Genomic DNA, 23,083 nt, shown 5'->3' with positions numbered 1-23,083 from the left:
CCTGTTTCTTGAATGTCTCTGTGCACTAATGGACTCTGGTGGATGAAAACTAGAACTGCGTTCTCGACCGAACCCATTTCAGACCATCTGTCACTCTGCACACATGAGTCATTCTCTCGATACACAGGCTCTAGACAGGAGCGATATAAGGCGCTACGCCTCATGCTGTTCAGTAGAGAACTCCACCCTCTCGTACTCTTAGGGATTTTGGGACAGCAATGCAGGATTCGTGATGTCAGTTTTCTCCAGCACTACTTCAGACTAGTCGAGTCCACGCCACGTCGTGCTACAGTACTTCTGAGTGCTCGCGGAGACCCTACACGATATTAGGCAGGTGTACCGGTTTATTTGGCTAATCAGTATACGTAGGACCAGAATTTTCTCGTGTTCTCTGTCATATCTTTGCTAAGGTATGACGATGGTAGTAGTTGTATTCTTCGCGCATAGATTTTTCCACAGACGCACGAATCTCTATTAACCTTTGCTTGTCGTCATTTGCGCGTTCCCTTTTTGAACCGAGAGTGCAACAGTCTCTGCTTCCTCAGCAGTTTCCGAATCTCGTTATTAAACTATGATGGGTCTTTTACGTTCTTAATCCACTTACTAGACCATAATTTACAATCTCCTTAAACTTTGCCCATAATTCCTCTCCGTCCATCTTACGGGAACTAAGTGATGTCAGTTCACTGTCGAAGTGAGGTGGTAACGATTGATTATCCGCTTTCCCCAGCAAAAATGCTCTCCTATCCTTCTTGACTGATTTATTATCTTTCGTAACCGTAGCAGCGGTAATGACATGATGGTACCTAATCCCCGTTTCTGTACTGACGTTGTCGATTAGGTCCGTCCTATTTGTAGCTACAAGGACCAGAATTTTCTCGTGTTCTCTGCCATATCTTTGCTAAGGTATGACGATGGTAGTAGTTGCATGTGGGTTGCCGAACTGGCTGTTCAAGACAGTTTTCAGAAAACATGTTCAAAAGTTTGTCTGTACCGCCCCGCTGCCATGCGCCTATAGACATCTCAGTCTATACTTGGTAGGTTAGTCACCTCCAACTAGTAATACATAATTTGGTTATTTACGCGCTACTGGTCAGACATTCTTTGAATGAATCTATGACTGTCACAACAGAAACTGGTGGCCGGTGAAAACATCCAACAATTAATTTGGTTTCACCTAGAGCTGTTATAGGCGACCACATAACTTCACTGTCACACTCAACTTCGACCTCAATAGAGAAAATATTTTTTGTTAACTGCAATAAACACTCTCCCTCCTGTGGCTTCTAATTTGTATTTCCGATGGATGTTCTACGACTCGCTAAGTATCTCAGAGTTTTCCACTTCGGGTTACAGCCAGCTCTCGGTCCCGAGAATAATTAGAGCATGAGAATTTTCATGGAGAGCAGTAAATTCGGGAACTTTGTTACGAGTACTTCTACAATTCGCTGATAAAATTTTGACAGTCAAAGTGTCTTTACTTTGAATGCGGTCTGACTTCCCTTGCTGCGTATCGGCTGGCGAGTGTTCATTTGAGTCCCTCAATCACCTAGCCTAAAAAACCATCATGTGCACTCCACAAGTACTCTGCTACACGAGTAGTAGCTTACTTTGTGTAGTGCACCCCTGACCTATAAAGGGGAGCCCTACAAATCCCCAGACGATATGCGTGTATGAGACATGACTCCACATTATTAATACAGTGCGATACATGTATAAAACTATACTGAATTAATGTATGTAACCGTAAAAATGGCTGTATTCAGTTTTACCGCTACTCAGAGCACCTGTCGACAAGTGCTATTTAACCTGTAACACATACCAAGTTATACAAGTATTGCCGATATGTGAGTCACGTGTACTTTTTACTGCCATGGAAAAGTTAAGTTACAATAACAGTGCTACATGTATATTTATACTCGATATCCTGCATAATTTGGTTGGTCTCTCTGACACACGAAAATCCCTCAATATTTATCGTGATCATAACAAGTGGTCTGAAAAAAGACCTCAGGTTATACAGTCCCAAGCTCTGGAGGAAAGCTCGTGTGGTTGTACTACTTAAGCCTGGTAAGGAACCAAACGACCCTAAAATTTTGGCCCAGTATCACTGTTATCCCACTGTTTCAAGGTCTTCAAGCATCTTATCCTTAACCAAATTAGAGGCATCTTGGAAGAAAAGATCATCCCTCAACAAGCTGGCTTTCGACCTGGAAAGTCATGCTGCAGTCAGATACTGGACCTCACTCAACAAATTGAAGATGGTTTCGAAAGGGTAAGATAACAGGAGTTACCTTTGTCGATCTAACAGCTGCATACGACACAATCGACCACAGTATGTTGCGGAGGAGAATTTACCAACTCAACACGGATTACCATAACATCCCTTATTGGTACTCTCCGCAGGACAGAAGATTTCAAGTCTCTCTCCGTGGTTAGAAGAGCAGATGGCGCATACAAAAGAATGGCTTACCTCAAGGCAGTGTGCTCGCCCCTGTGCTTTTCAATTTTTACACTAATGACCAGCCCATAACGGAAAATTCCAGGCTTTTCATCTATGCTGTCCGCCCCTGGCAGCTGAGTGGTCAGCGTGATGGAATGTCATACCTAACAGCCCGGGTTCGATTCCCGGCTGGGTCGGTGATTTTCTCCGCTCAGGGACTGGGTGTTGTGTTATCCTTATCATCGTCCTTTCATCCCCATCTACATGCAAGTCGCCGAAGTGGTGTCAACTCGAAAGATTTGCACCAGGCGAATGGTCTATCCGCCGGGAGGCCCTAGCCACATGGTATTTCCATTTCCATCTATGCTGACGATACTGCAGTGGCTGCTCAAGGAAAGACGTTTGAAAAAGTAGAGGAAACGTTGACTTCTGCGCTAGATACGCTTTGCTCCTACTACAAAGCCAATCATCTAAAGCCAAATCCCAACAAAACTCAGGTGTGCGAATTTCACTTGAAGAATAGAGAAGCTTGGCGGGAACTGTACTTTACACGGCAAGGCAAACAACTGGAGCATTGTTGAACACCAGTATATCTGGCTGTTACCCTTGATCGAAGTCTGTCCTTCAAGAAACATTGCCATAACACCAGGGTGAAAATTAGTTCACGGAATAACATCTTGAGGAAGCTCACGTCCACCGTCTGGGGAGCAAGTCCCCCCATCCTGAGAATTTCGGCTCTTGCTTTGTGTGTGTGTCCGCTGCAGATTATGGTTCACCTGTGTGGAGTGCATCCACTCACACCAAACAGGTTGATATTGCATTCAATGAGACCGTCTGAATCTTGTCGGGATGTATGAAGCCAACTCCAGTAGATAAAATCCACCCGATTGTTGGAATAGCTCCCACCACTATTAGAAGGGCTGTTGCTGCTGATGTAGAGAGGGCTGAGCAAACTCATGATCCCCAACATCCACTGTATGACCATCAGGCTGTAGTCAGTCGAGAAAGAGGTTCATCGCCAAGACTCAACCACTAGAGGGAACACCAGAATCAAATCGCATCACCAGGTGGAAGAGCAAGCTACCACCTGATATCCCTGTAAAAGAAGAGCTAGCTCATATTTTTCCCTACCCTATTTGGAGATCATTCAATCGTCTTAGGGTGGGCGTTCCTCTTTGCAAGACGAACATGAGAAAATGGGGGCATTCTTCCCGTTGATGGAGATACATCCTGCGAGTGCGGGACAACACGAGACCCGACCCACCTGCTAATTTGTCCTCAACTTGAACAACCCCGCACAACACAGGACCTGATCGAGGGAGACAACAAGGCCATCGGAATTGCTACCTTCTGGAAATGCTGACCGGACACGGAAATGAATGAATGATTTAGTTGGTGATACAGATAATTTTTTTTTTATTGGATGGTTGAACTTTTTCATTTGTGATCTGATTTCTACAATACCACCATTCTTGCATATTACAACAAGGAACAAGATTATTTCTTTTTGTATTCTCAATGTTATTCTACACCCCAAAAGACTTAATTGCAGGAGAAACTTCAATTCATGGTCAATTTCCATTCGTATTTACAGTCAATGTAGATATCTTGTATTTCCTTTTGTGTCTAGATTTTTCCATACATTACGGTCCCACTTAATTTGTAAGCCATGCTAGCACATCTGCAAAGGACTGCTCTTGTTTCCAGCAGTATCTTGTATTTCTCGTCTGTTGGAAGTTTTTTCATTATGTATTTCAGTTCTCGTTTTCTGACTTTGACCCATTAGATTTCCAATTTCTCTTTTAATGCACATAACATATGAACTGTGCTTAAAGGACTAATTACTTTAAGAGGGGATAGTTTAAGCTATGCAATGCATTTCCTCTTTTTCTTAAGACCTGTGGAATAACCTTGTTTGTGGGACCCAATCATAATTCGGTAATATCTACAATCAAGAGCCAAAACATTATTACAACCTGCTTAACAGTTTGCTTGTCCGTCTTTTGAACGAAATACATCACTTATTCTGCGAATCAGGGATCCGACAGTTCGTTGGTACGTTTGTGAAGGTATGTGACATTAGATGTCTACGCACAGACCATGTTATAATAAATAACTGGTCGCTGATTTGGGTACGCGGTGATGGCGCCCGATAGCGAACTTGGCCACCGAGACATCAACGTGAGTTAGCTATAATTCTCCTCAAACCACTGCAGCGCGGTTCTGGCTCCGAGACACAGGCGATTATACTGCTGAAAGATGACTTTTCTGTTGGGGAATACGTCTAGCTAGAAAGAATGCATGTGATTCGCATTTTTCAGCGTGTCTTCTATTACTCGTACAACTACTGGTCCCATGCAAGCGCAGGCGAATGTCTTCCATAGCATAATACAGCTATTACCAGCTTGCGTCCGTGGCGCGCTGCACGCTACGAGCCGCCGTTCGCCTCGATCACGGCGTTTGTGGGGATCACCATCAACGTAGTGTAGCAAAAATATGATTCGCCCGAAGAGCCGACAAGTTTTCGTTGATGGACTGATCGAATCCCGGTTGTCCCCTACCCACTGCAGTCGTAATTGGTTCAAATGGCTCTGAGCACTATGGGACTTAACTACTGTGGTTATCAGTCCCCTAGAACTTAGAACTACTTAAACCTAACTAACCTAAGGACATCACACACATCCATGCCCGAGGCAGGATTCGAACCTGCGACCGTAGCAGTCGCGCGGTTCCGGACTGCGCGCCTAGAACCGCTAGACCACCGCGGCCGGCCAGTCGTAATTGACGATGTCGTTGTCAACGTGTCAACACGTACAGGTGGTCTGCAGTGGAGCTCAATGTTCGGCAGTGTACGATGAACGGTGTGCTCCAAAACACTTGTGCGTGCACCAGCATTGTGCTCAATGAATTTCTCCATTTGAAGCCCATAATTCCCCCTCCCCCCCTGTCTGTGTCTGCTCTTCTTACAAACTTTTTTCACCGCATGAAATGCCCCCAATGCCAACAGGCGGCATCCAACATCGCGGTGCGCAGTGGTCATAATGTTTTGGGTTATCAGTGTGTATTTGACCGTATTGTGGAAAACAATGTTGTTGATCGAGAAAAGTATGGTTCTCCAGCTTCAATTTAACACTTCAGTGTACACTACTGGCCATTAAAATTGCTACACCACGAAGATGACTTGCTACAGACGCGAAATTTAACCGACAGGAAGAAGATGCTGTGATATGCAAATGATTAGCTTTTCAGAGCATTCACACAAGGTTGCCGCCGGTGGCGACACCTACAACATGCTGACATGAGGAACGTTTCCAACCGATTTCTCATACACAAACAGCAGCTGACCGGCGTTGCCAGGTGAAACGTTGTTGTGATGCCTCGTGTAAGGAGGAGAAATGCGTACCATCACGTTTCCGACTTTGATAAAGGTCAGATTGTAGCCTATCGCGATTACGGTTTATCGTATCGCGACATTGCTGCTCGCGTTGGTCGAGATCCGATGGCTGTTAGCAGAATATAGCATCGGTGGGTTCAGGAGGGTAATACGGAACGCCGTGCTGGATCCCAACGGCCTCGTATCACTAGCAGTCGAGATGACAGGCACCTTATCCGGATGGCTGTAACGGATCGTGCAGTCACGTCTCGATTCCTGAGTCAACAGATAGGGATGTTTGCAAGACAACAACCATCTGCACGAACAGTTCGACGACGTTTGCAGCAGCATGGACTATCAGCTCGGAGACCATGGCTGTGGTTTTCCTTGACGCTGCATCACAGACAGGAGCGACTGCGATGGTGTACTCAACGACGAACCTGGGTGCACGAATGGGAAAACGTCATTTCTTCGGATGAATCCAGGTCCTGTTTACAGCATCATGATGGTCGCATTCGTGTTTGGCGACATCGCGGTGAACGCACAATGGAAGCGTGTATTCGTCATCGCCATACTGGCGTATCACCCGGCGTGATGGTATGGGATGCCATTGGTTACACGTCTCGGTCACCTCTTGTTCGCATTGACGACACTTTGAACAGTGGACGTTACATTTCACATGTATTACGAGCCGTGGCTCTATCCTTCATTCGATCCCTGCGAAACCCTACATTTCAACAGGATAATGCACGACCGCATGTTGTAGGTCCTGTACGGGCTTTTCTGGATACAGATAATGTTCGACTGCTGCCCTGGCCACCACAGTCTCTAGATCTCTCACCAATTGAAAGCGTCTGATCAATGGTGGCCAAGCAACTAGCTCGTCACAATACACTAGTCACTACTCTTGATGAACCGTGGTATCGTGTTGAAGCTGCATGGGCAGCTGTACCTGTACACACCATCCAAGCTCTGACTCAATGCCCAGGCGTATCAAGACCGTTATTACAGCCAGAGGTGGTTGTTCTGGGTACTGATTTCTCAGGATCTATGCACCCAAACTTCGTGAAAATGTAATCACATGTGAGTTCGAGTATAATATATTTGTCCAATGAATACCCGTTTATCATCTGCATTTCTTCTTGGTGTAGCAATTTTAATGGCCAGTAGTGTATTAGCGAATTGGGATTGGTTCCTAGATTCAAATATATTCCATAGGTCTTCAGATAAACGGCAAACGTATTGCACAGCTTAAACTGTGCCGTATTAAAGAAATTACTCCTTTAAGTGCAGTCTGCATTTACTGTAAACAGCAATGCAGATTGAAGTTGCTCCCTAAGTAGGTGTTTTGGTGTGTAGAGTAACTTTGTGAGTACAAAAACATGTTCCTCGTTATAATACGCAAGTATAGCTATTGATATGTGATCGCGAATGAAAAAGTTCAACCACCCTTCCAAAAATAAAAACTAGGTGTATTATTTAAGGAGGACAAAATCACATGTAGCACTATTTTTGTCACTTAATTGTTCTGTAGTAGTAAAAAGTACACATATCGACACCCCCTTGTATAGCTCACATGGTAAACAGCACTTGGCGACATACTGAGGTTGATATTTGTACCACGCATCGCTGTTAAGTACTGAATACAGCTATTCTCATGGTTACAGATATTAATTCAGTACACTTTATGTATGTCCCACACTGCAACAGTAATGCGGAGTCATGTCTCATATACAGAGCGTCTCCTCTAAGAGTTGTCAGTCGCATTTCCCCTGGTTTTCCGGCAGATATTCGCAATTTTATTTTTCCATTGTATAGCTGCAGTCAGCCCAAACAGTTACTGCCTCTCACGTCTTTCATGCGATCGCCATTGTCAACAGAAAGCGCCGGTTTGTTTCTCGTGAAAACTAAAACTATACGCCGTCCGAACAGGCCATGAAGGCCCAACGATACCGACCAGCAGCCGCGTCATCATCAGCCCACAGGCGTCACTGGATGCGGATATGGAGGGTTATGTAGTCAGCACACCGCTCTCCCGGCCCTATGTCAGCTTACGAGACCAGAGCTGCTACTTCTCAATCAAGTAGCTCCTCAGTTTGCCTCACAAGGCGATCTGACAGGAAGCCACTGCGCCAAGCACGTTGGCTTGTTTTTCTGACAATCAAAATTATTTTTCAGTCGGAATTTTACCGGTCCACTGGTTAATACCCTCCCAAATTAGTGTAGTGCGATATTCGTTTTATCGATGTGTATTAACAGCGACAATAAACAACCAATCTAGCAGCGACTAAGTAGGCTGCGTACTTGGCGATAGCAGTCATCTCGAGCCAGGGCAGTGCTTTTGCTGATAGACTGCGAGATATTCTTTGACATTTTCTGTCCTTGTTAACACATATCTATGAAACAAAACCCGCACCTGACTAATTTCGGATCGCTCTAGCTCGTGGACACACAGCTTTAAAAATCATTTTGTTTGTAACAGAAAAAGTAACCAACGCTTACCATCAACAATGGGCTTCGCAGACGTGATAAGCAGTAATTGTTTAGGCTAACTCCAGCTACACAGTTCAAGAACGACATCGCAAATATCCGCTGAAACACCAGAGAAGATGCCTGACAACTTTCGGGAGATACGGGGCGGTTCAGCTGCCCCTGTCCATGGATTTTATGCAACCCGTAATGCTGTCAAATACCATGCGTAAGATATCTACACTGCTGGCCATTAAAATTGCTGCACCAAGAAGAAATGCAGATGATAAACGGGTATTCATTCGACAAATATATTATACTAGAACTGACATGTGATTACATTTTCACGCAATTTGGGTGCATAGATCCTGAGGAATCAGTACCCAGAACAACCACCTCTGGCCGTAATAACGGACTTGATGCGCCTGGGCATTGAGTCAAACGGAGATTGGATGGCGTGTACAGGTACAGTTGCCCATGCAGCTTCAACACGACACCACAGTTCATCAAGAGTAGTGACTGGCGTATTGTGACGAGCCAGTTGCTCGGCCACCGTTGACCAGACGTTTTCAATTGGTGAGACATCTGGAGAATGTGCTGGCCTAGGCAGCAGTCGAACATTTTCTGTATCCAGAAAGGCGCGTACAGGACCTGCACCATGCGATCGTGCATTATCCTTCTGAAATGTAGGGTTTCGCAGGGATCGAACGAAGGGTAGAGCCACGGGTCGTAACACATCTGAAATGTAACGTCCAATGTTCAGGGTGCCGTCAATGCGAACAAGAGGTGACCGAGACATGTAACCAATGGCACCCAGACCATTACGCCAGGTGATACACCAGTATGGCGATGACGAATACACGCTTCCAATGTGCGTTCACCGCGATGTCGCCAAACACGGGTGCAACCACCATGATGCTGTAAACAGAACCTGGATTCATCCGAAAAAATGACATATTGCCATACGTGCACACAGGTTCGTCGTTGAGTACACCATCGCAGTCGCTCCTGTCTGTGATGCAGCGTCATGGGTAACCACAGCCATCGTCTCCGAGCTGATAGTCCATGCTGCTGCAAACGTCGTCGAACTGTTCGTGCAGATGGTTGTTGTCTTGCAAACGTCCCCATCTGTTGACTCAGGGATCGAGACGGGGCTGCACGATCCGTTACAGCTATGCGGATAAGATGCCTGTCATCTCGACTGCTAGTGATACGAGGCCGTTGGGATCCAGCACGGCGTTCCTTATTACCCTCCTGAACCCACCGATTCCATAATCTGCTAACAGTCATTGGATCTCGACCAACGCGAGCAGCAATGTCGCGATACGATAAACCGCAATCGCGATAGGCTACAATCCGACGTTTATCAAAGTCGGAAACGTGATGGTACGCATTTCTCCTCCTTACACGAGACATCACAACAACGTTTCACCAGGCAACGCCGGTCTACTTCTGTTTGTGTATGAGAAATCGGTTGGAAACTATCCTCATGTCAGCACGTTGTAGGTGTCGCCACCGGCGCCAACCTTGTGTGAATGCTCTGAAAAGCTAATCACTTGCATATCACAGCATCTTCTTCCTGTCGGTTAATTTTCGCGTCTGTAGCACGTCATCTTAGTGGAGTAGCAATTTTAATGTGCCAGTAGTGTATAATCTGTCACTCGCTACGTGTGAACTGTAAGTGCTACTGGAAAAATGAACGGGAGCTGTTTGTAAGAAATTTGATGTAGTTAAATTTTGTACTGGGATACTTCCTCGCTAGAGGCCGTAGTTTTCGATTTATTGTAGAAAAACATACCAAGGTGACATTAAAATACGTTTTTCATTAACTGCTGGAAAACCGTGGTCTCCAGCAAAGACGTATCCCAGTACGAAATACTCCTGTTCGTTTTTGCAGGAGTAATGGTTTCAGCATAGCGATCATGTGCGTATCACAACTTCGTGCATGGTTTTTGAAGTCGTTGTGGGTTGGATAAAACCGTTCGCCATGGTGTGGTATTTAGCGTAAGCACTATATGTAAAAGGGATATGATATCACATCTCTATACTGTAATAAATATACAAAACTAAAAATTTCGTCCATATTCTGTAAAAGTACAGTGTGGTACCTGACAGCAGTCAACTATTAATATGTCTGAATTATGTGCTAAAAATGGCTTTCTCATGTGCACACACGCGAAATCAGCAACTTTGTACCGAATGCAACGAATTTGTGTCAAGACAGGTTCGTATAACAAATTATATTAAGATTCCTGATAGTTATCTATTTGCAAATAAACAAACAGAATTCCAACAGTTTACGCCATACATCAGTATGTAGTAGATAAACAATAGGAGCAAACTACTACGCTAGGAGTAATAATCTTGTTTTGAACACCTTAGGGTTATGTAGTTCGAAACTACACACTTCGCAAATTACAACTGCGGCGGTGTATGTTGTATGGAAACTTCGTATCGGGAGTAAATCCAAGATTTTTTAAAAAAATATCAGTGTCAATCCATTTCTTTAAAAAAGCTGTCATTATTGTCTTTATAGGCAGAGGAAACAGTAGTAGTATGGCCATAATCTGTAAATAATAATGAGGGAATGCTTTACTTCGATTCTTGTAACTACGTTTTAAGAGTGCCTCATAGTCGACAGGGCTGGGGAGGTATTCGCCAATCACTCATTGAACGCTTTATGGGATCATTTGATCCTCATCAGGGTGCAAGTCGCAGAAGTGGCGTCACCTCAAAAGACTTGCACCAGGCGATCGGGTCTACCCGCCGGGAGGTTCTCGCCATACCACATTTCATTTTTTTTTTTTCACGGGATCAAAATCATCACAGACGTTGCAGATAGAGAAGCACTTTGCACTGTGTATGGGTTGAAAGGGTACAGTACCGCCATACATTGAAAATAGGTACAACATTCTTCGTTATTCTCGTCATAACAACATATTTTTTGTAAGAATAACTCAATTTCACTTAATACACCAAAGCCAGATAACAGTGTAGGAAAGAAGGATAATTTATTTATTTAATTGATCACATGTGCACTCCCACAGAATTAATCCATACATCCAATTTGGTGAGATCTGTGAAATGAATGAATGTATGGTCGTCTGCTAACTGCAGATAGTGAATGTGAAGATATGATCATCTTTGAGACAGTCCTTTGGTGGAACCAAAGAGATGAAATTTACCTGAGCTTTGAGTGCCTGAAATGTGGCTGACCAATGGGTAGCACGGTCTTCCCCACCTCAACGGAGGTGCGAGAGGACCTGAAGAACGGCCATGTTTCAGCACTCTGCCGCTGGATCTGGTGTTGGTAAGACCTGTCTTAGGCGTGCTCCGTAAGGACAAAAGAGTGGAGACATTGTATGCATGTGAAATACTTAAGAGTAGTTTAGAATAATAATTTCTCTATTTCAGGAACTTTTGTGGGGAGAATTAAATGTCAGGCAGGTAATATTAAGGGGATCGTAGTAATCTTCGGAAGTGACCAACGGTCACAATGAAACCACGTGTAGCAATAAGTTGAAATACTTCTGACTGCTTAAGTTAAGCTGAATTACTAGCGTGTGTACAATAAGTTGGAAATATTTAAGAAATGGCGTGTGCAGGACTTGAAATTTGAGACGAGTACTTCCACGTGGTGAGTACTGTGTGAGTCTCAATCTGTGTATGAGACAAAGGATAAAGAGAAGTACTCGTCCATGGTATCAGTTGAGGACTCGCGTGTGTGACGAATATGTTCTTAATATTACTTTGCGCATTATGTTTCCGTGTGACGCTTAATTCAAATTATAATACTCTGAGAGTGAAGCAAGGTGAGTCAGCCGTCTATCCAGCAACGCCACTTGGCTTGCATTGCACAGGAAGACGTGCATATATCCTCCAGAGTTCATAGTAGGAAAGAAAAGTTACGAAGTGGGGCAGTGTCGTGTGAAACTGGGATAAATAATAATTGAAGTGGGAAAGCTGAAAGTGATGTGATTATAACGTTGTGACTATTTCTTTGTATTGTATGTTGCCAGTGTGATGTATTTCATGAAATTTAAGTATGTGTGGTTGGCATGGGAGAGTAACAAGATAGGTTCAGAGGCAGTGGGTTATGCATGTTCCTTTTTGTACCGCTCGGTCTGGAGGAAAGTTTTGTGATGATCGTTGTGAGAATCGAAGTGTGAGATATAGCAAAAGATCCACCATCCTATCCAGAAAGTGCACTGTAATGTTAGATAATTAAGAGACCATAAGATAGAGAATCACCAATGTAAAGCCATGCCCACTGGGCGGAGTTTCTCATGTGTAATTGTTGTAGGTTATAGAATTTGTGTGTTTAGGTTATAGAATTTATCGGAATAAATAAAATAATGAAAAGAAAAAGATTGGTGGCTTTTTCCTTGGAATTGTATGTTGTCATGATACCCAGAATTTATAATGTGTGCGCCATTCATATTCAGTGCGATGGCCACGTGTTGATCAAAGCCGTTGAATAAGAAAGAAAATGTGGTATTGCCAGTGCATAGTGAACAGTCAGAGTTGTGTAAATTACTAATAGTCAGATGTGCGTTATCCGTATCCGTTGCGTAATATTCAAACAGGAGAATAATTTGTAACTTAATTCTGAGTACTAGAGCTCAGGTTACTTGATAAATAAGATTGAATCCACTCGCTTGGCAGACCACTCATCTTGCAGGCCTGACTGTTTGATGCCACAAAATGAGCAAGGCATGTGGGTGCCTCTCACGGTGCATTGTGCAGTGGCGTAATATAGTTGTCAAGCTTCAATACATAACATATGATAACATATGTTATAACATGTGATATCATGTAGTATATGATATAACATATAAAAATGGCACCTGGGTCACATACTGACATTACTTATGAAATCGCCCTACGTAACTGAATGGTTGTGGCTGGCCTGTGAAGTAACCACTCCAAGATAAATGATCCAGTGGATAACATCGAAAGCCCCATAAGGCTGCTAGGACTGTATCAGGTCGACATAACCTTTTAGAAAATGTAACAGAAAACATTGGGAATCCTTCGAAAGAAGACATCAAATTTCTCGCAAAACACCATTGAGTAAATTTAGGACCACTGTATTCAATGAACGTTCTGCGAGCAGTGTGCCACCATCATCGTACATGTAGCATAGCGATGTTATAAATAAGATAACAGAGTTTAGCTAATTTTTTTTTCCTCAATCAGTATGCGCGTGAATTAGGAAAAAGAAATCGATAAACTTTTATGATGTACTCTCGACCACGCACCGCACGGTGTCGTGTTGGGCATGTGTTTAGATGTAGGTGTAGGCTGTTGGCACACGATGCTAATGTCTATAGGAGGGTTGTAATACAAGTAGGCTTGAGCAAAATGCATGTGGAACTGCAGAGGATAGTTGGCTCTTGCAGGTACAGTCAGTTGATCATTAACGTAAATAAATGTAACTAATGCACATAAATATACGAAGAGATCCGTTTCTGTTTTAATGCACCATTGGTAATAAATAGGAGTAACCATTCTGGTCGACCTACAACTTCTAAGAAAATCATATACCATACTGAGGAACATTGAAATATCGTTAAGGGAATACAATTGTTCCATGAAAGTAGTGGCTTACGAAACAGTTGTAAGAACGGTTAGTTTTGGGTGCTGCTCATCAGTTTAGGGCCAGTATCAAGTTGGTATAAAAAAAAGAGATGATCCAACAAAGACTGACACATTTCGTCGTTGTGGGGAAGCTCAACAAACTGTTGTAGACGCCTGAAGAGAGGAGGTTTATTTTCCCACTGTCTATATCACCTGTGACATTTTTTGGGGGTCGGGGGAGCTCGGGAATGCTTTCGATCAGATGCAATGATGCTCTTCCATAGTGTTTGCCCACATGCAGCGGGCCCGGGTTCAATTCCTGGTGGGGTTGGAGATTTTTCTCCCTCATGGACTGTATGTTGTGTTGTCATCATCATCCCGTCATCACCGACGTGCAAGTCGCCAATGTGGCGTCACTTGAAATAAGATTTGTAACCTGGTCGCCGAACATCCTCGGATGGGGCCCCCTGGCCAACAATGGTACACGATAATTTCATTTCATTTTTCATAGTGATCAGATTCCTAGAAAATCACTGACAGTATTACTCTACATTACATCGAGATGATTCACTTTCCTGGTTGTGTTAGTCGTCTACATAGTTTGTGACAAGAAAGGGATAAAGACACCTTTCTATCAAATGGGATGGTACTATTATAAGATTCCAACAACGTTTTTCCGGTTGTGATACTTGTCTACATAGCTAGCGACATACCACGCAAATCTGTAGATGTATGTAATGAGTCTGCCTATAAAATAGCTGTTTTTTCTCAAAGTCTACTGCGATTTCCTGTTTAATGCTGACTACATAGAAATGTATTATGCATTATATATCAAATTACATAGTGCTTGGGTCCAGTAAATGTTGTAGGCGTACCTGTGAAATAACATTACACTTCAGTTTAGAAGCTGTTTTTCAGGTGACGAAAACTGTGTAATTTTCTCGTCTGCGACGTTGCATTTGCACATGGATACACAAAACGTGCCACTCTGGTCGGGGCTGCAGAGTTGAGGTCAGTAAATAACCTGGACTTGGCCCTAGTGCTCTGTGCTCTTTGGCTGCCGCAGAGCGTGGCTGCGAGCACTGGAGAGCACTGAAGAAGATGGCGTCTCTGGCAGGATGCTCTCAGTGGTTAAAGAGGAGTCTTCGATACGAGTTGTTGGCTTTGACGAGTGACGTAAAAAACGTGGGACACACGTCGTAAATATTACGCCCAATGTGACGTCATATAAATGTGGATTTCTTCATCGTAATAGACAGAAACAGTGAATAAGGGGAAAAAAACAACGATGCAAAGTCAATACTTCCGATTACGAATATTGTAATGAAAGTAAAAGAAATACTTTCTAGAACGAAAAAGTAACCGAGTAGGCCCTGTCGTAAACACACAATCTACTACTATAATGGACGCCGAAACGTAAAATATGAAGTGAAAAGAAATTATTCTGGTAAAAAATGGAAACTATTCCGAAATACACTTCTGTAAGTCAACTGTTGGACTTAAATCGAATCATAACCAAGAACTAAAACTACCGGTATCTGTTGAAAACCACAGACTACCAAAGTAAGAAATACACATTAATTTTCTGAAAATACAGCCTATGTAACTGAAAAAGAAACCATGCTGCTAAACGAAAGACTCGAAACTATCGTACCAAAAAGTAAACTAAAAATACATTTAAAGGCTCAGCTACTTTTCCAAAGTCTGGTACTGTTCATAATGACTCCCATGAATCTCGGAAATAATATTTGCTTCGCGAATAACCGTAACATATTACATTCAAAAACAGCGAAATATCTCTAATAAATAATTCCTCGTAAACCGAGTCGTATTTGGAACTAAATCAAACAAGCATCACCAATAACAAACTGATAACGTTAAACCGTTAGTATGCTATCAGCCAATGACAATGCCGCGCAGAGTGGTCGCGGGGTTCGAGGCGCCATGTCACGGATTGCGCGCCCCCTCCCGCCGGAGGTTCGAGTCCTCCCCTCGGGCGTGGGTGTGTGTGTTGTTCTTAGCATAAGTTAGTTTAAGTCGTGTCTAAGTCTGGGGACCAATGACGTCAGTGGTTTGGTCCCTTAGGAATTCATACACATTTGAACATTTTTGTCAGTGACAATACTCTTTCGTAGATAATACCAGCTGCAGTTTTCTACTAACAACTCGTAACTGAGCCACACAGTCCAAATATTCGGCAAAGTCCCAAAACAATTATGATACTGCTAAGAGCATCATATATCATCACATACAGTACAATAAACCAGGCATGGTAAATTCGTCTTGGTATTTCTTTCCTTAGACACCTGACCGACATTTGCAGATTACACTTAACTCAAACCACTTGGTACTCTACAGGTGAATTTCTTAGTACTTGTAGTTTTCTTGGCTTTAATGAGAAAGTTGTTACGTTATTACCTAGCCTAGACATCAGGCTACGCTACAGATCAATCTGTGACCACAGAAAGCTTTTCCGCTGTCAGATACGTTGGCAACTCACAGCCAAACTGCTGCATTCCAACCTAACTTACACCACAGATTACACTACAGATCAGTGTGTCACCATAGATATCTTTTCTGCTGTCAGATTCGTTGACTTCGATAACTCACAAACTAACTGTTGCATTAGAACTTAACTTAGACCTCGGACTACGCTACAGATCGGTCTATCACCTCAGAAAGGATTTTCCGCAGTCACATTCGTTGGCTTGGCCAACTCGCAATTAGACTGTTGCATTCCAGTCTAACTTAGACCTCTGGATATGCTACAGATCAGTGTGTAGAAATATTTTCCGCTGTCACATTCCATGGATTTGATAACTTAAAAACTAATTGTTGCATTCCGATCTAACCTAGACCTCAGGTTATGTTACAGATCAGTAAGTCACTACTGACACCTTTTCCATTGTAAGATAAGTTGGCTTTGCCAACCCACATCCAACTCGTCACATTCTATCCTAACCTTGATCTCCGGCTAAACTAATCTATTATCCTGACATTAAGCTGTTCTATTGACTCACGAGGTAACCAGTCTCTCTGAAATTCGGAACTTTCATATTTCCAAAAAATACATCTCTTTTCCCGCTACTACTACATTTACCCAACTGATATTTACAAATTCGCCAACATCAACATCAAACAATTGCCAACGTCAGCGCACAGTGCAAGAACCATCACACAGGAAGTCACTGTTAGACAAAACTAGTACAGAACTGAAATTAAGGTAATAGGATACACACCAGTAGCAGAGTAGAATCTCCAACAGGTTGACGTCCAAGATATCAAGGCTATGTGAACCATTTAAAAAAACTATGTTAATACTTTAGTACTAATATAAACCAAAAATGAAAGAAAATTAACGAAATAAAAATAATTGCAAATATTACAACAAAAAAACAAAATGCACCTCCTCTCCAAAAAAGAAATGTAACTCTCTTACTTTGGCACATGCATCCTCCCCACACCTTCCAAAAAAATCTAAAACAACCGATTTTCCTTTTACCTCATCCAATAATACTTTTTATTCCCCCCCCCCCCCAAATACCCTTCAGTTGTGTTTGTGCATGCCCCTGTTTTTTTGTCCCTAAATTCAACAGAATGACAACCAAATTTATGTATCCAATTTCGTCTAAACTTTCATAACTAACCCACCCATCTGACATTATCATTGACCCATCTGCTGTATAGCTTTTTACTAATTGAAACATGGTACAAGCTCCCATATCTTAAATACCTTAAAAATCATGTCTGAAGAAGAGTGATTCTTTGAAACAACTACCCCTCATACGAATGGTCCAGCAACATCATGCCTTCTCTCTCTCTTTTCAAATTGCTATTTGTCATCGTCAATTTTATAAAAACCCCTGGCCAACCAATTTTGGCCCTTCTCATTACAATGTACGAACAAACCTCCAGGAATAGTGAAGACCAGTCTATAGCAGTTTTACACTCTGTTTCTGTCTCATGAGCGGCAAGCAAAATAGGAGATCTCAAACAACCAAAAAAAGAAATTTAAAAAAAATACGTTTCACACGAAGCCTTGATTTCTCAAATCAGCCGTAAGTGATATTTAGGAGGGTGTGACACCAGTGTCAATTTTGATAGTTCCCGGACCCAGCAACAGATGGCAGCACTTATCTCCAAGCTTTTACATTTGAGCGTTAGCCCGTTTTTCCGCACATGTGTTCATATATTTTTTGTATGTGGTTTTGTGTAACCCAAGTTTTATTGAAGTATAATACAAGAGTATAACACTATACTATCGTCCTCAGGATGCAGTAAGAGCATTTTACACAAAACAAAGTCTCAGTATTCCATTAAAAATTTGTCTATCATCATAGTTTCTGAATCAAAAACCAAGTGTGGAGAAAAGACAAAGAACCGAGGTCTCTGTGCTAGGATAATTAATTTTTTTCACAGAGATCACTCTGTATCTTTTCAGCAGTCGGATACTCTCCTCTGTTATGGTATCGAAACGCAGTTCTATGCACAACCATTCCTTCAAAATCGTCAAATTCAGTGATTTTAGTTTTCATTGGTATCCATTTCTTGAAGAATCAGAGCACTTGCTCACCTATAGAGATTCTGTCAGTGTTAATGCACTGTTAATACAGAATACAGCCGATTCGAAAATACAACAACGTTTTTGAGGTGTCAGGTCAGAGGGGTGTTCTGAACACAATTTCGACACAAAGCAGCTCAATAGGCTTTGGAGTGGAAGGGGTAGGCTAGCAATAGATCAGTGCATCACCATTGACTAGACACTCATTTATTGAACACATAAGTAAGGTATTACCCAGAAGGAACAATCAGTACAAATTACAAAATAATATTCTTTTCCTTTAAGTCACTCAAACATTTAAACAGGTAAATAGCAATCATTTAACTGAAAGCCTTTTAAGAAAGCAAGACTAGAAATTTTGAATGATAAGTTAAAATTATATTTAAATAGGCTCTGACCGAGCACATATTTTGAAACGAAATACTTCCTTTAAGGAACCAGCGATCAAAATTAATTACATAATCCTCAACAACCATATTACATCCAAGACATTTAAGATAAAACAGTAATATATAACATCAGAGAGCTGCAGACCCAAATTTTAAGCAGCTCGTTTCAGATGGACCGCATTGCAACATTACAATACAAGTCCCTCAGAGGATCTCCCCACACAGGAAGTTATTCCGCAATCGACAAAATATCAACATCATTCCATGTACATACCTAAAACAAACTAAAAGCTCTCTTAAGTTTGGTACAGTTAATTCCGTTTCAACATAACATACATCACCCTAAGACGGCACCGACACCCCGCAATTTAGCACGGGAAAAACTACAGCGATGCACTCATCACGTATCCTTACAAAATCGAAGAACAGAGAGCCGGCTCCCCAATAGCGGAACATTTAACCGCGCGCAGCGTGCGGGTTTGCGGGATGCTGAACTCGCCCTTAACCTCAACACCAGTTCAAATACTAGTCAGCCTACAATCTTGAACCACTATACACATTCCTTCAGTTACTGCATAGAAAGCCAATGTGATAGGCAAACAGATCAGCATATGATAAAAGCTTCAGCAATTTCTTTACTAGACAACCCTTATGAATAGTAGCCGTAATTTTTTTTTAACCTGAGCACACCCACAATCAAAAGGCAAACAACGCCAATCATAAGGACAGTAGCACGTAAGCAAGTAGCAATGGTAACTTCTACTTAGATTGGCTACAATCAGCACGTGATTTAACACACCAGAGAACAGTCTTTACAACATAACCACCAATACAATAGCAAATTACTCACACATGTACTCCCCCACGATTTCGATTCGCGAAGACATAGACAAAACGTGGAGAACGTCTCACTTAGAGCAACATAATGGTGCTCCCTCAGTTACCCCAAGTAACTGACTCCCTTAGTTGCACAGAAAAGAAGCAGACCTAATGAAACCACCACAGTTTTCGCCTCTAAATTGTCACTGTGCAAGTGAGACTCAATGACAAATGTAATTTTACATCACCAGTTCCCGTATAGTCAATACAAGCGCCTGATTTTTCACCCGTTTATAACGGCAGGCAGCAACATCGTACGGAAAAGAGCGTAGACACAAGCTCTTACCAACTCTCTTCTCCGAAAGCAGCCACCGCAACTCTCGGGAACCACTGGAACATCCAATGCAAAACTCGTTACTCCTTCACACAAATTACAGGACGCCCGCTTCCCGCTGCTTGCTACGGCGCCTTCCGTTCAGAGCCAACTTGTATATCTCCATGCGATAGGTCCGGTCCCACACTCGCTGCGTCAATCCGACAACCGTCTTCCACCACGTCCTGTAGCACACCCCCACAGGACCTCGCCTCGTTACTCCTCGCGTAGGCCCCAGAGGGCGCTGCTTACCGCCCTGACCGTGGCAGGAAAGATAAACCACCAGAGTGGCACTATCGATATGAGCCGCCACGGCTCAGTTTTGTTGTCATTTTATGAACTTGGGTAAAATTTATATAATTTCTGGCTGCTTCACTATTAGCCAGATCAGTACCACAATTTTAGATTGTTTCCCAACCTCTTTTCTCCTCTATGTACGGTGACCAGAGAAGCACTGCATGTAGGCCCTTGCTCCTGCGTTTCTGTCACTACCAAATACCAGGCGATGTACTGTTCTATGGAAGACTGAACCCACACGTATCACATGGAAACATTCAGCTGGCACTGACCTACTGCAGTGTTAATAGTCTACATAGGCGAACATGGCAATGAGGCAGGCGAATCACAGCAGTTAGCTTTGGTGAACTACAAGCAGCGGATGTGACCTTGAGGTATCTAATTTCATGACGGCCACTCTGCCAGTACTCACTGCACCTGGCAACCACCTGTAGTCTGTCTGCACTGTAGCAACATATTTCGAAGTGTGGGAACATTACCTCGAACATTTTAATGTCGCGGAAAGCATCCTTACACCTCACTGTCACGTAGCAAGAGTGCGCTTTGTTTACAAAAAGGTAGTTACACACATACCTTTATAATGTGTAATGTCTTACATTGTGTCAAAATGTCCCAAAATGTCTTGAGTAAAAGGCCTATGCAAAATACAATTCTCAAGCGAGAACTCTAATACGGATTTTCTTAATTTTACGCTTAGCGTAATGCTGGGATGTACTGTACGACCAGTAGCATGTTTTTAAAGTATTACTGGTGCACACATGCCTTTGAAATTCTATTTTGGACTGGTGGTTGTTGTTAACATATCCATCATTTTTGGCAGCCATGATTGATAGTGATATCAACTTCATCCATCTTAGACACCATCTTGTGTCATAAATTAAACTAATTGTGTAATAAACATCAGCAATACGGATAATAAATTATGAAAGTTAGGGAAAGGGTCTAAGATAACATCTGGCAACTGTAAGTTATCCTAATGAAGATAAGGAGGATAACAGAAAGGTAATAAATGCAAAGCATTAAGACAATAAATTACAGCAATAAAGAAAAGTGTAGTGTTAACTGAATATTAAATATTAGCGATAATGGTAGGAATCGCCACCATGCAGGATTCCTCTGTCCATAGTACAGCCCGCCATTTATACATTGGTTAACATTTATACAATTGGTTAACTGGGTGGGGGAAGGGAGTGGGAGGCTCGAGGTGCTGGTCATAAGAACTGCAACATCGTGGAAGCTGCATGCTTGCCCCTACGATACAGCAGACCCTGAAGTGGGCAACCAGAAAATACCTCACGCCGACGCAGTTTTCTCCCTTACTGGTAACATAACTAAAGTGTCCTATACGGGTAATATACGCTCTTTTTCGTTTACATTGCAGTCTTTTAAAACAGTATTACAAAGTACTCCAATATCACATAAAATATTGATTCAGCATGTTCAGGTGTCCTTTTCCATTACTGATGATTTCGTAAATTCATTTACCCCTTTCTCAACAGACTACGAATTATTATTGTCTCTTCTACAATACCCCCAACAGTACTGCAAATGCGTGGTGAAAAGAGGCACACGTGATCGTTGAGTTGCTAAAAATTTGAAATAAGTAAAAGAAAACTACGTAATTCAAGTATTTATCATTTGAAATTTATTTCATACTAATATTAATTATAATGTTATTATGGAGTTGTTTATTCAACAAAAAATTTACAATGCTGTTTTCATATTGAGAATGTACTTCTTTGTTTTAGCATCTCACTGCAAGGCAGCATGGAACAAGGTGGTAAAGGATCCAGGCAGTTATCAGTTATCTGATGACCGTAGAGCTGCTTTGGAGATGTCCAGTGGTCATAAACGTAAATATCGAGGAAAGTCAAGCACAGAAAACGCTCGGCGTGCTAGCCAACATAATTCTCCCATAGCAGAAGGAAAGGTGACAAAATTTTTGTCTCTTTTGCACCCTATTCTCACTAATATGTCTGTTCGTGAATTCTCTAAATTTGAATCGCAATGTTTAATACTTCTTGGTAAGGTAAAAGCCCCTGAAGCGGGATCTTCCTCCAGGAAATCTTCTCCCGTGAAGTCTCGTCCAAAGAAATGATCTCCCAAGATCCATGTGGATGTTACTTTGATAGGAAGCACCAATGAAGTGTGATAACAATTATGCAACGTACATATGTGTAAGCTTTTTTCTCTTCTGATTTATGTAAACTTCTCAAATTATTATTGAATAAAAATGGATTTTCACTCGATAAATATAGTAATTTTTCAATAGTCACATATTGTTCAAACCTGTTTGTTTCTGTCGTATATTAGGAGCAGCACGCTGCACCAAGCTCTGTTTAAACAATATGACACTATTATCTGTTTGCTCGAGCTCCTTTGCTGCTATAACAAATTTTACATTTAATCTGAAGTTTTACATTTAATCTTAGAAAGGAAGAAAATGTTTATAAAATCATATTTGCCTGCGGAGTGGTAAGATATTCAATTTTATACACTTACTAGCTTCCAATTAACTGCAGGAGCGTGTTGCAAAATGAGAAAAGATGCCCCAATAACATGTTTGTAGTGTATTGCGCGTGTGCTACTTTGAAAAATAAAAACGTCAGCGAGAGTAAATAAACAAGAAAATGTAAACAATTCTTGGGTTATTCTCTGTGTGGCTATTAGCACAAGTGCGGTTCTGTAAAGTTGCGATATAATCTGAAAAGAACAGTAAAACTGGCGGGAAAACTACAGAAGAACCACAAATTTCTGATAAAGCCAGGACCGCTACGAG

The 23,083-nt window shown here is 42.2% G+C and overlaps 1 long non-coding RNA gene across 1 annotated transcript in view; it reads left to right on the top strand.

The window, feature by feature from the left end:
- Positions 1–22,557, top strand: part of LOC126416472 (uncharacterized) — a 63,806-nt gene extending 41,249 nt beyond the window's left edge. The window contains exon 3 of the long non-coding RNA XR_007575463.1: positions 22,053–22,557. This is a non-coding gene — a long non-coding RNA (uncharacterized LOC126416472). The remainder of the gene's footprint in view (positions 1–22,052) is intronic.
- The last annotated feature ends 526 nt before the right edge of the window (positions 22,558–23,083 follow it).

The sequence above is a fragment of the Schistocerca serialis genome, chromosome 8 (genome assembly GCF_023864345.2).
Source record: "Schistocerca serialis cubense isolate TAMUIC-IGC-003099 chromosome 8, iqSchSeri2.2, whole genome shotgun sequence".
In the NCBI taxonomy this organism is placed as follows: Eukaryota; Metazoa; Arthropoda; class Insecta; order Orthoptera; family Acrididae; genus Schistocerca; species Schistocerca serialis.
This window is presented reverse-complemented; position numbering and strand designations above follow the sequence as displayed.